The sequence below is a fragment of the Talpa europaea genome (assembly GCF_964194135.1).
Source record: "Talpa europaea genome assembly, chromosome: 3".
Taxonomy (NCBI): Eukaryota; Metazoa; Chordata; class Mammalia; order Eulipotyphla; family Talpidae; genus Talpa; species Talpa europaea.
This window is the reverse complement of record NC_140069.1, coordinates 128,092,879-128,098,878: the sequence shown is the minus strand read 5'-3', so window position 1 is coordinate 128,098,878 and position 6,000 is coordinate 128,092,879.

Below are 6,000 nucleotides of genomic sequence, written 5' to 3'. Positions count from 1 at the left end.
GCAGATTGGGCAAATAGGCAGAAGAGACAGCTCCTCTGAGAATACTCAGAGACCACAGATAGCTTCTCTCTCAATATTAATATTTCTCTAGAGATTCATTAAGTTTAAGTGGTCTCTTTTCAATTGCAAATATCCTGGGAGCTACATCCATCATCTGAATCTTCCTGAGTTATTATAATTAGATTTTGTTGCTCCTAGCACTTGCTGACAACAGCCAGAGATAAGAACAAGTGCAAGGGTCTCAGAAGGGGAAACCCAGGGACACATAGGTGGTTGGGGGGAGGCTTGCTAGCTGAGCTGATAGCTCCTGAATTACCAGCCTGGGGCACTTACCCATAGGTTTGGTCACCACTGGGGAATGAAGAGCCAGAAAAGAAATTTAAAGGAAACTGGTGAAAAAGTCAGGTGTTCTCAGTTTTGCTGAGTGCCATCCAAGCTGGCTGTTTTGGTTTCAAGCTTCAGAGGTTTCCACGTGCTCTTTGGAGTCAAGGTCAATCCTCCCTTTACAAAACAGTGGAAAGGCAAACAGTCGACACTAGCTGAAGGTAGTAAGGGAGCATATTCAGGGATAATTCTGTGCTCTGTCACAGATAGCCACGCAGGGAACCTTCCAGAGAGATGCTTGCTAGTGCCCCAGGAAAAGTGGGTCTCCCCCTCCAGGGCCTCCTCCTCCTCCTGCACTCTGACCCCATGCTCTCCCTTTCTTTATTCTTTTACTTCTCCTTCCTCTCCTGCAACTTCAACCTTTCCTTTCTATCTATCAGATCTTACCAAAATTGGACCATGCAGATTACATTCCAATAAATCAAGAATATTTTTTTAAAAATCCTCCCCCCTTTTTAAAAAAGATTTATTTATTTATTTATACAAGCATTGGGTACAGTCAGAAGCACGGGAGGGTGAGAGAATTCACCAGAGCCAGAGCAGGGAAAAGAACAGGTAGTGTATTTCAATCGATCTGCCTTTTCTGTTTCTAACTCTCTCTCTGGTGAATCCTCTCACCCCCTGCATCTCTGGTCTGTGCCCCAGCTCTTGTATGCATAAATAAATAAATCTTCAAAAAAAATCAGGAAGAAATTTCCTATGTGGTTAAGCTTTTAGGCTTAGGGGTCAAAATGAGAAATGTGGGGTTTAATTCCAATCCTGAAACTGATTTTCTGGGTGACCCTAGGTAAATTATATGACATTACTGTGTCTTTGCTTCTCTTTCTATAAATTAAAGAAGCTAATAGTGTATATTTTAGGGCTTTTCTGATGACAAATGTATACAGTATTGTAAACCAACAATAGCTCAATAAAAAATGTTAACAAAAAGCTTAATTACAACAGAAATTTTGCAGAAATGAAAGAAAAATAATTTTTGTTGGAAAATGCTTGAGTAATTATGAAAAAATAAAGCACTTAAAATTGTATCTGATAAACACTAAGCATTTATTGTTTACTAATTCTTCATTTTTCTATTTTTGCCCCCTCCTTTTGGACTATGACCATGTTCAACAGAACTCCTGATCATCTCAGCAAAGAACACTTTCCTCCACACACACTCCACTAGAAGCAGAACCAGCAGCTTTACTGGAGTTTTCTTATGTTGATATAGTCATTACCTGGTGTCTTTGATGATAGCTCCAAAATGTTCCTTCAGTTGCCCAGTCCTCTAAGATGGCACTCTAAATCAGTCCCACTGAATCTCTCACTCACATCCTGAAGTGGTTTCCTAATTGGTCTCTCTGCTTCTCTTGTGCCCTTTTTGCCAACTCATTCTTCAGCACATAGCAACTAGAGTGATCTTTAAAAATCGTAAATTGGATCATGTCACTCCTGTGCTCAAAATTCTTTATGGTTTCTATTAGACCGAGACCTAAGTCCAGAATCCTTAAATGGAAAAGTCTCTAAAGCCATGCAGTCATGAGCCAAATCCACTCCCCAACATGTAGTCTTTCCTTCTTTTCTATGACACTCTCAAACAGAACTTTTTTGAACTTGAATCTTCACCAAGGACCCCTCTGTTAGCTCTTTTGTAGATTTCATAATTTTCTATGATGGCATTTACCATAATTTGCAATTATATATCATCTGTGTGCTTATTTGCTTAATGATAGTCTTTTCAACCAGACTCAAACTACTCTAATGACGGGGATCCTATTTGTGTTGTCTGTTGTTTTATTTCAAGCGTCAAGCAGAGCAGTGTTTATATAATATTTGTTGAATTAATAAAGCAAATGAATCAACAGCGGTTAATACAAATACGAGTCATTTTGGTGATGAAAGTACAATACAGATAAAAGCAAGTCATAATATAAGTGATCAAGTTCAGAAATACATATCATACACAGATTTAATATGACTTAATTTTATTGTCAACAAAATGAGAGACTCTGTTGCAAGGAAAGAGCTGACTTTGTAGTCAAATCTAGGTTTGAGCTTCATTTTAACCATTTGCCAGTGTTGTGACCTTGGGAAAATTGTTGCATTTCCTTGCCCCCAGTTCCCTTGATTGGAAAATGGTTATCCTAACACCTACTCTCAAAATTGTAGCAAATTGAAAGGAAATGAAGGTCTCACATCGCTTGTTTAAAGAGTAAATGTTAGCTGTCATTTTATAGAAGGAACATTATTTTGGCACTTACCTATGAAAGGAAAAGAAATCGGAATCAAGAATGAGAAACTGTTGATGTCTGTTAAATTTCAGAGAAAATTTGACCCCCAAATCCTGTCAAGGCCTGAAAAAGCAGGTTATACAAGAAAAATTAACACTCATGAATTTTACAGAAATCAAATACATGATTGATTCTTTATATTCCAAGAGAAAATACACCTGTGCTTCCCAGGCCTGGAAAGTTCTTTGTGTGTCTGACTCTTCTTCTGCACATTTCATATGTCTTATTCTAAGACATTTTCTTCAGTCAAAAATTTAATAACCCTCTCTACCACCATCACCCTTTCATTGCTAATCTGAATACCCTATATGTTTTTCCTTAGAATGCATCTCACTCTGAACTTAGGTCCCTTAATTATATTTCTGTTTTGGGTCCAAGCCAACAAGTAGACTAAAAATATTGAAGGTTAGTAGAACATGCCACCCCAAAATATGGTGCTCTGGCATACTGATTATTTTGATCTGTTGGCATTTAAAAAGTAGCAAATGAAGAGAGAGGCTTTCTCTGGCCATCCACACTTATCTGATTAAAGATAGAGCCTCCAGGAGGAACTCAATTGTCATAGATGCCTCCCCAACTTTCATCAACTAAGGGACTGACTCTTGTTCCAAGAGAGGAGATACCCAGGCAAACTTTGGACAAATGATCATACTCCCCTCTATTCTTCTAAGGGCCCATTCATTCTTCTTATAGTTTTCTCTCCCCTACAGAGGCCTACCTCCCCCACCCTTTCCCTATTTAGATGGTATTTAATCCTGAATGCTAGGCCACCTGGAGGGTTACAAGTTTCCCTAGCTGTTTAAAGGAGAATGTTCCTATTTGGTAGGGTTTGGTGGGTTATACTTTGGGTCTGGGAATGCTCAAATTTTTCCCATATAAATTAATAGTTATAAGGTCCTTGGGTCCTAAAAAAAAAAACAAAACTACCAAGCAATACCAAATAGGAACATTCTACTTTTGAATAGTGGGGAAACCTGAACTCAGTTTCTCTGGGTATTTCCAAGTATACATGAGGTCAATATGTGTAGGGGATCAAAAATCTGCCACTTCAAAATGTGTCTTTTTTTGGTAAAAGATGGATTTCATGGGAGCAGCCCTGAAGACTGGGTGTAGATTGCTTTAGAAAAAGATGCTTACACACCCATTTCTGTAAGAGCAGGTACTGAAAAAACTTCATCTCCTTATCTTTTTTCCATGGGAGAAGACAGAACTGAAATCTGCCCATCTTTGTCTACTGTAGCTTCCCCAGTAAGCCCTCCAAGCTGTTTAAGATGACATCTGAAGTTATATGGGTGTATTGCTCAGTTTGCTGGGTTTCTCCAAAGTATACAGGAGGTATATATGATATTAAACTTTTTTTTTTCTTGTATAAACCTGTCTGATGCTTGTTTAGCTATTTGTCAGCCTAGAACCCAGAGGGATTCGCGATGATTTCCTTTGTGCAATAATCCCCCACTCCAATCCCCACACCCCCTTGTAACCTATGCTTCATGTTATAGGGGGTTGCAGCTAAGAAGTCTGCAGTGGAGAGGGAATGTGATTTTTTCCTCTCTTGGATACCAGCAAGGGCAGGGTCATCTTTTCACCCCAGCTCCTAGCATAGTGCCTGGAGGTACAATATACTCACACAGAAAATGAGTGGCTAGAATGGGTCTCAGGGCTGGGAGGCTGGCAGGCCAATCTGCATGTGCTTTCTGGGCTCTCTCTGGCATCTGCTCATGGTCCTTTCTCCCCGTAGGCACTCTTCCCCTGGTAGCTATTCTGCTGTAGCTGTTTCTGTCTGAATGACGCCGCCCTTCCAGCCTCAGCCTCCAGACTCAGGTGTACCCACTTCCGCGGGCCCTCACCATACTCCAGGTGTCCACCATCAGGCATGTGTGCCCTGAACCCAGCTCCCAAGTGCCTTTTGCATTCAAGGCTGCAGGTGATAGCCACAGAGGCCAGTGGCATAAAAGCCAGACCAATCCACTTACCCTACACCTATGTGGTACTGTTTTATTCATTGCTGAAGTCCAATCTGAGTCGTTTTTTAAAAAGATTTATTTATTTATGCATACAAGAACTGGGGTACAGGACAGAGGTGTGGGGGGTGAGAGGATTCACCAGAGACAGAGTGGGGAACAGAACAGGCGGATCCACTGAAATACACTGCTGAGGGGAGCAGCGGGCGAGTCAGGAAAGGTCTGCTGCTCCATGTGGGTAGCTCCCTGGCCAGAGATGGAATTCATGCTACAGTGGCTGCAGATAGCTTCGTAGTGCTGCAACTTAACTCCTTGTACCATCAGGGAGGCCCCACTCAAAGATACATTTTGGAAAACAAGAATATGAAGTTCTTTGTGTCCTTTTTAATTTCAGGGTAAATAAAGAGAAGTATAGTTTGCATTGTACAACTGCACCACCAGTCCCTAAAAGTTTAAAACAAATTTAGCTAAGGAACAGATAAAATATTTTAAAAATCTGTCAATTTACTTAAAAGTAGCCTAAAAAGCACAAATTCTCAATACATTTGTAAGTAAATAAGCAATGAGTTCCTCTTTTTCATGTGTGTACTCAAAATATCTATATTATTGCTTCCCCCTACCAGTTAATGTAGGTTCAGGCATTTTGCCCATTTAAGCTTTAGAAAAAAGATAATGTTTGGTAATCCTAAGAATGTTACTTTTGATAGATCTTTTAAGGAAGATTCATTTTAAAAGCCTAGACATTGCTACATTATAATTTTCTACAATCAGCAAAGGAAAAAAATACTAAAAGTATAATGATTACAGGCAAGAGAAAGTTTCCCTCCACATCCCACTAAAATTCTATTTTCATCAGGAAATAAAATAAATGGAACTCCACATTATGCTTCTCTCTCTCTCTCTCCCCCGCACTCTGTATGTGTGTGTGTGTTTTCATTATCTCCCTTCAACATTTTCTCTCCGTAGTTTTATCTAGCATATAAAAGTGATTTCTTAAGAAAAATGCTCTATAAATTTATGATCATCTACAATTAAAAATGTACAAATGAGAAATTTCCTAAGAACTTATAATTTTATACTAATATAAACTATCGAAGTATATTACTTAACATATTTCTATTATGAGAAATGTACTGGACACTAAAGTTCACTTGTTTATCTGACTTTCTCATACATTGCAAAAAATTCATTTGTTGGGGCTGTGTTTTAATAATACATTTTAGGCATCAAATATATTTTTCCCTGTTCTGAGATGGAGAAAGCAAGCACAACCAATTAAAATTAAGCAATAGGGGCCTCGCTGGTGGCGCAAGGGTTAAGACGCAGCCAGCCTATGTAGCAATCTGCAGCCACTGCAGCACGAGTTTGATCCCTGGCCAGGG